Consider the following 12,633-nt stretch of genomic DNA (forward strand, 5'->3'; position numbering starts at 1 on the left):
CCAGCAAAAGTGACAGTCTGCATTAACTGAACATGAGAAGTTTGCTCCCTGAATGATCTCTGGATTGCTCTTTGCTAATAAAAACAAGGAATAAAAGGTTCAATCAGAGATGTATTACTCTCCCGAATCAATGTATTTTTCCAACCTGGAACCATATCTACATAGAAGCAGACACTGAAAACCAGTCATAGTTTTTCAATTTAAAGGTCCCATGCTATGCTCATTTTCAGGTTCAAACTTTTATTTTGGGTCTCTGCTAGAAAGTGTTTACATGCTTTAATGTTCAAAAGACACATTATTTTTCTACTACTGTCCATCGCTGCAGCATCTCTACTCACCCTGTCGCACACTGTCTGCTTTGTTTTATTTCCTGTCTCTTTAAGTCCCTCATCCTGAAAAGTCCAGTCTGCTCTGATTGGTCAGCTCTCACAGGCCTGAGGAGGCACCACCACATCATCACTTGAACGTTGACCTTATGTCCACAGTCCACTTTACAGTGGGTGAAATCTGCTGTCATTTGTTGTTCTTATTCACTCAGTCACAGTCTGTGTGTTTACCCCCACTGATTTATTGGCCCTTCACTGCAGTAGCTGGCTGGTAGCACATGAGAAAAATGTCTGACCCCCCCACCGTTCCGTTGGACGAGTCTCTGTGGGAAACAGGGAAACTCAATATTATTTCTCCCACCAACAGGGGGATGCGCTTAACACACAGGGGTCAGATGGCTTGTGGTGGGGTGCTGTTTAGGGAGGGTGGTTCTGTGGTTAGCACGAAGCAGACAGATGGGCACACGAAAGAGCTCCGATACACGTCCTCGTTGTCGGGTGGTTCGCTGCCTGCCCTCCACCCACCAATATGTGGATGACATTACCTGGGACTCTTAGACAAACAGCCTGGCTTTGAACTGAATAAACTTTTTTTTAAAGAGGGGTGAGCTATCATTTCAGCTGACCCTCTTCCTTCTGCAGGGGTTTTGTGGGTGGGTGAACAGGGTGGAGGGTCCGCCTCCACACTCCACACTCCACACTCCACACTCTCTGACTCCATCCCATTCCCTCTACCTTGTCCAGTTATGGAGCTGAGTGACTGGCGCACTGTGCGATATCAGTGACCCGAAACCCGTTTACTGCCTTAAATCGCTGCCCCTGTCCTCCACCCCCACCTCCACCTCTCTCCGACACACTGCCACCCTCCTGTCCGTCGCCTGCAGAAGATGACAAATCACCCTCAGGTCCTTAAATGGGGCTGAGACCCTGCGTGGCCCCTGGTCCCCTCCCTACAGCCTGCCTCGTCTGCTTAGAGAAGGGATTCCTCATCCGGGAATGAGGCAGTGGACCTGGCCAACCTTATACCTCCTCTCCACCCTCTCCACCAACAAGAGCTCTAGCTTATATCTATGTGTTTATCAAATCTACATGGAGAAAATAAACCTCGTTTGAGCTTGATGTTGACAGATCGGCTGGAAATATGAACGTCAGCCATAGTGGAAAGAAGTGGCCATTTATCACCAGGAGGATGGATACGGTTTCATGTGTGTGTACCTGTGTGTGTATGTTACATCCCTGTTGCATGAAATGATCCGTCTGAGTCTGTGTGTGTGTTTGCGCATCTGTCTCTGTGTAGCTTATGTTTGCATACCTGTTGCATGAATTGGTCTGTATGTGTGTGTGTGTGTGTGTGTGTGCCTGTGTGTGCTTACTACATAACCGTCTGGCTCCCATGTGAGGCAGTAAATCTATCATTCCTGCTGCGTTTACTTACCACTTCACAGAGCTGTATGTCCAGTGTAAACAACGTTTATCACTGCATGCAAATGAGCCTGTAAGCCGCAGCCTCCACAAAGACCCCATTCACTCCCAGCATGGTGTTTTACCAGCTCGTTGAATCTGATACCCCAGATTACAGGTTTATTCCCAGGCTGTGTGCGCTGCTTTCCTGTCACTCATGCTTTACAACGCTTCCCTCCAAACGTCATTTTACAAAGAGTCTGCGTTTTCTGGAGCCATTATTATGGTTACGACCAATACGGGTCCACATAAATGTCATGTTTCAACTTTGACGGGCCTGCTGTGAACAGGAGAGACAAGATTTATCTCCTCTCCTCCTTTTTTCACCTTCGATTTCCTCTTGTGGTAACTCATCTCTCCCTTGCCCCTCCTTTTTTGCTCTTTTCCCCTCTCTGCATCCTCTCAAGGAGGTGGTGGTATGTGATGATTGTAGTAATTTTGCTCTTGCAGTGCCAATTCACTGCTGCCCTTGGGAAACAGCACTATGGTTAGACTGATGTCTGTCATATGTATGAGGCCAATATGTTCCTTTTATTAAAAACCCCATCTGATCCAGTTAACTTTATTCACCTCTGATGTGATGAAAACCTGGATAAACCTGTAATGCACCAGTGTCTATATTTGACATAAATATGTTCAATTTAATAAATGTGACCACTACCTGTATCACAGAGTTTTAGTGTCCCATGATCATCTTTTCATATTTGGCATAAAGTTATAGTTGCCCATCAGCAGCCATCAGCCTTCAGAACCTCTGGCTTCAAAAACACTGGCTGAAACCTGAACAGCAGCAGCGCGTGTTGCTGTAAATTACAACTTAGGGCCCCACTGGGAGGTAAAGAAGATTTATAGGACACTAATAAGCACTATCTCTACAGCAGATCACACTATGACACTGTGTGTGTGAGAAAGAGTAAGAGAGAACAAAGATGAACCAAGAGCGTGTACTTATAGATATACTCATGTCTAAGGCAGACCTATTCAGCAGGTGGAGAGTAGGCTATCCTTTGCTGTAGCTAGCTAAAATAACTGAATATGCAGTGGATGATGACACTATATTAATGATGATTGCTTGCATCATCACACCATTGCAAATGTGCATATTTACTGGGTCGTGATATGTTTTATGGATCAAATGACTGTATACATTTTCACACAGACGTCATCGCACGTGTCAGTTTTGACAATTGGAGAGAATATGTAATTATAGGTGGAGCAGGAACAGTGCGCGTGCCAATCAAACTTGTTTTGATTCCCACAGAAATGGAAGCAGTTATTTACTACTCTACTCCACTAGTGCGGTGGGGTCACTCACAGCACAGATACAGGACTGCTCAATCTTGCCCACTCAGGTGTCGCTGTTGTTTTAAAGTGTTTTCAGTACTGTAAAGTAAGAAACAACATAAAACAAAGCTGTACGCTTCAAGCAAACAGTGCATGAGGGAATGAAACAGGCAGCTCTGTTAGAAAACTGTCCAGTCGCTTTGGGCAACAAACCCACAGAGCTTTCATGAGAGGGCAGAGTCTGCCTGTTAGTTTGTATCAGTATGTGTGAAAGCAGCGTTACACACAGTTTTGCAGTAGTGACTTGCTAAGCCTTCTCCTCCCAAAAGGCTTTTTGACAGATCAGGCTGCCCTGAGCCAGACAATTATTTCTCAGGAGGAATAGCTCTAATAAAGACACTACAGCTAAAACACTTTCCTGTTCAGCCTGGCTCTCTCTGTGTGTGTGTGTGTGTGTGTGTGTGTGTGTGAGTAGTGTGTGAGGTTAGGGCATGCTCACTGTCAGCAGTGCTTTAGTTTTGACACTCACACAAAAAGAGAGAATGAGAGCTAATATGCTGACGTTGTGAGTGTGTGTATGTGTCTACATGTAACACATAAGCGCCTATTTGCCCTCATTTGTTGTGTGTGTGTGTGTCCCTGTCTATCTTTGTGTGTGTTCACCTGTGACCATGGCTATTCATCAGAAAGAGATGAGCTCATGAGGGTGGGTCCGACAGAGGGATTGGTGAGTGTATGCGTTTGCGGCCCGCTTCAAATCCAAGGTTAATCCAGGCCTTTCACACTGGAGAGTCTAGTTAACAGAGAGCGTGGTGGGTGGGTAGGGACCAGAGTGGCAGAAAGATCGGTTGTACATGTTTGAAAACACAATGAGGATTTGAAAGTATAAACTTTTGTTAGTTCAAACAACTTCAAGTCTGTAAAGTGGTGAAGCCAGCGTAAATCCCCATTTTTAAGTTTTGCTTAATGTTCCTCAACACAGAAACAGCCTCACGGATCATTTAAATACACCACAGTTGTGTTTATGTTATGGCCATCAGTTTAAGTGTTTTGATCAGTTTGGTATGGCAGATAGCTCTGAATACTATCTTAACCACAGTTGCTATGAAGAAGAAGCCGGTCAGGCATGAATCAGACTTGTAACAAACTCGAAAAAAATTTGCACATGAGAACAAAACTGTCAGCCATGGTTGTGAAATTCAAAATCCAGAATCTATACGAGAACTGATTAAAACTTTTGGATGTATATGTTTCTTACCAAACTACTCCTTGGGAAATGTGGTCGATGTCTTTCCTCAAATTTCACCTCATAAATGTTTGATATTGATATAATTAAGGTACCTATAGTTGCATATAATGTACAAACAGTTTATCCTTAAACATCCGGCAGACACAGAGAAACATCAGAAATCATTTGGAGTTGAGTCTCTCAATATTCACACTCCTTTTAGCTCCGTTTTGGTCTCCACCAACCCCTGAGAAATATCTGTCCCTTTAGTAACTAAATACTACACTGGCTAACTTTGGACGTCTGCCACTTAGTGCTGGCTAGGTATTGTACAGCTTGTTTTATCCATGTCCCCGACCCTATTGTGCTCCAACTGTAAATTAATTAACTTTATTTATCCATCTAATCCTAGATCCCATGATATTTTGGGCACCACATCTATCGTTCTCCGTCACTTAACATGAACCAGCCTTTTCCCTGGTAACAAGACGCTAATCCTTGTTCTTGGACCGATTGGTACGGCGTACCATTCGCTCATGAAAATCTAAGTTATCAAGTTAAATATTACTAACACAAAGCTAACTAGCTAACACTACTAAAGCCCTGAAAGTGCTGCCATTGTGTCACATATGATACTTTTCTACCTGCACGAGTTCTGCTGACCACCAAACGTATCACATGTTTGCTGCCAAGTAACCTTTCTAGTGACCTCCTCTGGACACTCATGGATAGGAATATTAATATCTTACGTTTTTGACTATGCACACCTGAAATAAGTCCTCTATTGAACTAAAAGAAGAGGAGGAGTGTGACAAAAGGGGGAGGGAGGGGAGATGGTCACACAACAACCCACTGTGCATTCTCTTTTTGCATAGTCGTAGTTCCAGTACCACCATTGCGTCTAGTTACACACACACCACTCGTATATACACATGTCGTGCCACCATCCCCAACCCTCAAGCACACACTCCCTCTCAGGATTCATATGTGCTTCTTGGCAGCAGCTGCAGCCCTTTGTACTGTGGGGTTAGCAGTGTGTGTGTCAGTTCATGATTCACTGTGTGTGTGTGTTCTCTCCCACTGGCACAGCTGACAGGGCATTAAACCACTCTGAGCAGCATGTAGCCACTGGCATGTAGTCTGCAGGGGATTTAGATGGCAGAGAAAGTCACTATGTTTTTCTCTCTTGGTTGCCCCACACACACACTTCCTTTCTTTCATGTGGGTGTCACTCCCTTTACTGTTCTCAGACATGTGCACACACACACACTTAGACCCTTCAAAAAGGTGAAAATCCACTGCGAATGATGAAATCCATCCTTTGAGGTTTACTTCCCAGAGCCTCTCTTTGCCTGATTGATTGTTTCGCCTTGTTTTCGTCAACAGAGAATTCCACAGGAAACGACGGTAATTAAGAAATACTGATGCGGGACACATCTATTTGCTTTTCCAAAATGATCATTAGCAAAATGCGGCTGCAGTCGTTCATCACTGTACAGCAGCACTTGGCATCGGACACACAAGCCTGCTGCAGGCCTATCCCAGCATTTCTCTTGTAGATGACTTCATTAGAGCTCGATTTGCTGTCTTGTAAACATGCGTCTCTCTGGGAGATATGATATAATGGCTGGACTAACAGATCATCTGTCTTCCATACACATGGTGAAGTATAACATCCCCAAGCAATAGAAAACTGGAATCAACATGACGCAGTCTTTAACTTTGCATGCTGATAAGTTTGTGTTAGCTTTAGAATAGGCCTGATGATATGTTTTCATAGAAATATGAGGCAATTTGTGAATTTGGTAAAAGGCCGAACATTCAGAGCAGAGCAAGTGATGGAGCAGTCCCATTGTGTAGCGCTTGCTATCTATTAGCTTATCTATCTATAGCTTTATTTTGACTGAATTTCAATCCCTCTTGACTGACTGCAGTGGATTCAGATCACCTGTGTGCAGGCTGTGGAGACTGGCTCCTAATCAACGAGTGGAAGCAGCTTGGGGGCATTCCCCTCCCAGCCAATCAGGGTGTGACAGTGTGTAGGGCTTAAGACCTAGTCCACAAGTACACAGGTACATTTTTTCCTCCTCCGGGTAGGTTGCCGACATCAGCGCAGACCCCTGATGCCTCTTAGTGGGCTGGTCCCCGCCCTGGCGACGCGGTCAGTTTGACAGTTGCACCGGGAACGAGGGGGCCCCATCCCTCCCCAGAAGGGGAAGAAAGGGTGCAGCCAGCACTCAGTCCACGGCCCAGGGAAGCGGCAGGATCCTGGCAGGGGGTTCGCTGTAGAGCCCAGAGCCTTTCCAAGCTGACCTAGAGCTGGTTGCGGTGTGAAGGGATTGCACCCACACCGAGGGGTACGTCAAACAAAGGAGACAATGGCAGGAGTTTTCCAAAAGCTCCATTTTCAGTGACCTGAAACACTGTTTATGTGTGTATGGAAGGCCAAAATGCATAGAAAATGCTTTGTTTTAAGAAATACCTGTGTACGCGTTGCGTGGACTAGGTCTAAGAGAGGTGGGGAATGGCACACAGGTCGGACTCGTTCCCATTCTGATTCTGTCCTTGAAACACTGCAGATCCAATCCCCATAGATCATCAGGCAGGAACTCTGGTCGCTTTAGGATCCCTTGAGATTTCTTTGCTGCCCCATTCTTTCTAGGTGAGGGAAATTGTGTGTGTGCTTTCAACAACCCAGCTGAGTGACCAGCATTAGTCACCCTTCAACTAGGCTACCTGCATCAGGGCCAGGGTTATTGGTGAAAGTGTATTGCTTGCCTTTCAAATAGCCCGACGCCCTTCAGCTTTCTTTTATCTTTTATCTTAACTGAACTCCTTGAAACCCGTGCACCTCTGTACACCTTTAGTTTTACCATTTCATTTCATTGGGGACAGTTTCATTATCCCCTGGAGAAGCATTTGTGATTGTTATAAAGTATTTGGCATACCCTGGAAATATATATATATATATATGTGTGTGTGTGTGTATATATATATATGTGTGTATATATATACATATAACTACATTAAAAGAAGTCCTTTGGGTTTGTGTTTTTTGTCCCATCAGACTTTGTTGTGGTGGCAATTACTCTTCCCAGTGCAATGCTATTATTACAGAGAGAGATGATGGCAAAAGTAAGAATCACGTTGTTGTTGGAGTTTTCCTTTAAGCTACAGCCTCATAAATTACCACAAACTTGAGTTAATACATCTGACACTCAAAACAGCTTTCCTCCCAGACTAGTGCACACAGAAGCCTCATCAGCCGGGAGGAGCAAACACCCTGCAGCTCTGGAAAATGTAATAAGGTCTAATGCATCTTTCATTTTTAGTCTGCATCCAGACAGGTTTATATTTAGAAGAAGCCAACGGAAGCCTTCAAACTGTAATGTCTGTTACCAACCCTTCAAACATCGTGGTGAGCTGTCAAGATACTGCAGCCATCCACTGGGACTCATCAGCTCTAATGATCGCTCTGCAGGGATGAACAGTCATGTGCTATGGGGAGCTGACAACCTGCAGGGTTTCATTCCTTCCAGACACTGCAGCACGTGATCCCACTCTACTGTCAAGGTGTGCTTATCGCCAAAATCACCTGACCAACACTTAATATGGGCTGAAAAAGGAGGACACATAGAAGTTGTTCTGATACTTTTGTAATATTTCTTAATGGGAAGATTTTAAGAAATCATGCTTGGATAAAACACTAATGTGCAATCTGTAAACACCAGCAAAAGAAACGACCAGGGAGCAGATTGACAAACATAACCAGCCTGACAAACTCGCTGCTGTCTGAGTTAAACAGGAGTAAAGAATTTAAGAAGACAACATTCAGGGGTGTTGGAGCATCACAACTCTTTGAATTCATCTGTATTGATTTATTTGCACCTCTGCTCCCTCTTATACCCTGTTGAGTTGGCTGAGAATATTGATTTACACTCTGCTGCAGTGGTGAGGGAGAACGGAGGGATTTGACTTTAATCGCTGGAGTATGTGTGCCGAGAGTTTGATTCACTGCAAACGTCTCCCTCTTAGACACACACACCAACATGCACACACACATTCATGTCTCTGCTGCTGCTTAGCTCTGAACTCTGACCTAGCAGCACAGCCAGACCTCTCCATAAATTACTGATCATTTGAAACTGAGTGAGCCTGTCTTTTGTGAGTGTGTGCACGCACAGTTGAAACCATCAAACAGAATGTGCAAACACAATGTTGAAACTGTGATTTATGAGGGGCTTCAGGATTATTTCTTAGATGTTCCTCCCAGGTTCTTTCACAATCATAGACAAGCTCATAAATCTATTCCAACAGTAATAGCCAATGTATCTTCACCTTTCCTACAAGTGTTACAAGTCTTGCTTTAGACCATGATTTGTAGAAGAGTGAAAGTGTGATAAGGACAGAGAAAGAGGAAAGAGGCTCAAGGCAAGATTACTAATTCTGTCAAGGTCAAGTGTAACAGAAATAATATAGACATGACATAATAATCCGTCTCCACAATGTGTGAAGACAGATGCCCAGCCAGCCTCAGGGCTGTTGTTTTATGGCTGACCTTGGCCTTTGACCTCCCTGGAGGTGTGAAAGACAGAAAGAGAAGTTCACTCTAAGGTATCATCTTTCCAAAACTCCCTCAAACCTGTCTGCTACAGTAAATAGGAATTGATCTATATTGGTTTTTAGGGGATGATGCCAGTAAAAAGTACCAGCTGATGCAGTAGCCGGCTATGTGCCTACTTTTAGTATCTTTACAGTAAAATGTGCTTTTGCAATAAGTGTCTTATTTAACTTGAAAGTGAGCCCCATGGAAGATGAGGAGCAGCCACTGTGGCCTCGAGTAATTATAGTAAATGCTTAAAAGTAAAGTTACACATCTACTTGTGTAACGGTAGCACAAGTAGAGATGTTAGAGATGTAAAGTCGGCAAACTGACTCAATAATGTCCATTATTCAGCCATCTTTGTCTAAAGTTTGTTAACATTAGCCAAGAGTAGCATCAGAAGCTGCTGGTCAGAACAGACCAAGTAAGGTTGTACCAGCAAAACCCCATGAGTGTACTGAAGTGAGAAAGGGTGCATTTGATTTCAACGTTTTATTTGCAAGAGAAAGATTGTGTTATTTAATTTGTCAAGTTACTTTATTGCACTGTAAAGTTAAGTCAAAGTAACCACAATAGTAGCTGTATATGCAAATATTCCTTTCAAGCTGAGTCTTTGACACCAAGCTGGAAGCTGTGATGCGCCCGGAGATGTGTCGATCATTTTGTCTCTCATATTCCAGTGTGTTTTCTCTTTATTGCTGAATCAATGCCACTGTTAAGCAACAGGGAAGAAGAGAAAAAAAGAGAGCTTTGGCACTTGTCGCGACTCGCAGCATCTAATAAAAGGAAAGAGGCAATTACAGAGCGCGGTTTCTGAAGAAAACCCACAACTCTAGGATCCTACAATGGTTTCCATGTCTGCATCAACAAACACAATATTCTCAATCAGAGGTGAAAAGCGGGAGGTCTCTCCCTTTTTTTTTTTTTACTCTTCATCCTCAGATTTTTTCTTTCTCAAACTTGTTGTCTTTGGGCCCTCATGACTCATGTGACATCAAGCTGACATCACTTGAGGCGATTTATCAGACTTCACACGGCTCCCTCTTGAGAAACAAAACAAGTTTGCAGTAGTTCTGCTGTTTTCAATATGTAAAATCTGTGGAGTTCCCCTTTAAATACATGTTTAAGATATTCATGTAGTAAATAAAAAAAAGTCGAAAGTGCAGTTTCTTTTACAGAAATTTCCTGAACACCACTGTGCAAAGTGAAGCAAAAAAGCTTAATGGTGAAATTTTTGCACTTTATTTTTAACAGTAAAAAAAACAAAGTTTCACCACTTGATCATTAATTCATGTTTAACTTCATCCTGATAAAAGAAGTTCTGTACAATATATCCAAACTGTTTCCTCTTTTAAATAATTCTGCATGGCCTCATGAGGATGCAAATTTGAGAATCGCTGGTCTGTCGGGTCTCATCTCAGTTTCCAGAGGTTAACCTGATGTCCTGTGTGACCCCAAAGGATTCAGGGGAGGATTGTTGGAAGCGGTTCCTCTGTGTATATTTTAAACCCCACTTCCCCCTCCAACATCTCAGGAGGTCCGTCCAGGCCTGGCAGCCCCTCAAAGACGCCCTTCTTTTGCCCCGTGCCTCTGGGGAGGGCAGCCCCCAACATTTATGCAAAGTCAACAAGCCCTAATTGTAAGATCAGCTTACAAAATAAATTCTTCTTGAGCCCATTAACAACTGCAGTTAATTATAAGTCAGGCGGAGGGGTGTTTGAGTGTGAGTGACAGCGAGAAGAGGGGATTTAGAAACACAGCGGAAGGAGAAAAGAAAAGGAAAAAAGCCTGGAAACATTTCAAGTTACATCACAGATACAATACGCACACGCATGCACACAGGCGCATTAGACTTTTTCGGCGGACCTCCCAGACTACAGCAAATCTCTTCTTCGTTGGTCTTTGTGGTGGGGATTTGCTGTAATGAAGGCGAGGATCAGAGCAGTGACTCACGCATTGTCCAAGTCACAATTAGACCAATTTTCCTCCAGCCCCAATGTGTAACCTTCACAGTAGGATCAATCTGCCTCCTAATTACACTCTTGGACAGCTGAGTGCACATTAATCTAAAAATAAGACGGTGATATGGTGAAGTGGGCCATCACACACACACAAAAACGGGGGTTATTACTGTCCCAGGTACAACATATGCACAACGCATCTACAGCACGTATGGGTATATAAACTGCATAAGAGACACTTGTTGGCCACTTGTCAACTTTCTGTCGGTCTTTAAATCCAACATTGACAAGCAGGTGTATAAATTGATGGTTTTACATTAGCTTTTTATGATCTTATCGTCAAATCAAGCCCTAAAGACAGATTCCGATTATTTTATACACAGGAAGACGAGTTGCTCGCCAAATCCCTTACAAGTTTTTCCGCTGTTTAACAAGTCCCAGCACGGACAGTCCCTGGAGCAGAACTAACTCACTGTCATAAACCCATTATGGTGCAACCAATGTGTCTCATTATTTTTTTTTAGTTTTCATCATCATCGTCTTTTTATATAAACCGTCTGCTGTTCTGAAGAGCTAGGCCTCCTCATTCTTCCAAGTGAAATATCACGGGTGCTTTGAATTTGCTTCACAACTTCATGTAGGTGAGGAGGAAGAGAAAAGCAGCGAAGTTGCATTGAACAGAGGCACCATCAGGCCTCGTGGCTCTAAGCCTGCTTTATTGAATTCTCTGTTGTCTTTATGAAGGCCAGGCTAAGACGGGACCAACAGGTGCCAGTCTCAAGTGGGATGAGCATTAGGATGTTCCCTTTGACCCCAAAGGGGGACTTGACAGCTGCAGTGTCTGAGCATGGGTGGGTGTGTGTGGGGGGGGTGGAGGGTTGGGGCATGAATGGATTGAGTTCACCAGGTTACAGACAGTGTGTTTCCAGGTCAAGGCTATAGGCAAGTCGAGAAAGGCATTAAGTGCAGGAACTTTCTGTGGGTGTCTGAGGTGGAGCTGAAGCATCATCAGTGCTTCATCAGTGTAAAAAGGAAGGACCTTTGAGCCACCAGAGTTAACTGAAGGCTTGTCTCTCAGGAAACAAGAAAGGACTTGGTCAGGGATGTTCAAGAAGGCACAAACCTTCAGAGTTAATGTGCAAGAAAAGTACTAGACAAGATGTAAAGTGTGTCTGTTGTTGTGAGGTTCATGGACTGAGTCACTTTAATCTGCGTAGAAGTAGCACAACCTTCAACTTCTTAAATTGCATGGAGTGATACGCGCATCCTTCTGGTTAAGTTCTTTGGAAAATGGATGTGTCCAAATACCGCGCATAAAAAATGTCAGTTGACATAGTGTAAAGAGCAAGAAAGTCCAAGCGGGATGGAAGTTGAGTCGATGGATGAGCCAATAAAACACAGGACTTTTACCCAGGAGACTGGTGTTCGTGCCCCTAACCCTAACCCAAATGTCAATGTTGGCTTGTTTTAATTTACATCCATAATTTAGCAAATGTAACGTCATCTTTTCCTAAACCTAACTGAGCATTTCTCGTTGACTAAACCTGACCAAACTGTGACCATTACACATTTATTTTTGTTACCATTATGACTAGGTCACCTGACTACGCATCTATTTTCCACAGAAGTTTATGGGAGGGATTGGTTTATCAAATGCTCGTAAAACACTCATGTTATCTGTGTGCAGATTGATGAAACTATTAAGGAGACATCAATTATGGTCCAATCCAGAGAGATTTATCAAGAGTGAACAAGTACTTATTGACATGT

The sequence above is a fragment of the Pagrus pagrus genome (genome assembly GCF_965226575.1).
Source record: "Pagrus pagrus genome assembly, chromosome: 8".
In the NCBI taxonomy this organism is placed as follows: Eukaryota; Metazoa; Chordata; class Actinopteri; order Spariformes; family Sparidae; genus Pagrus; species Pagrus pagrus.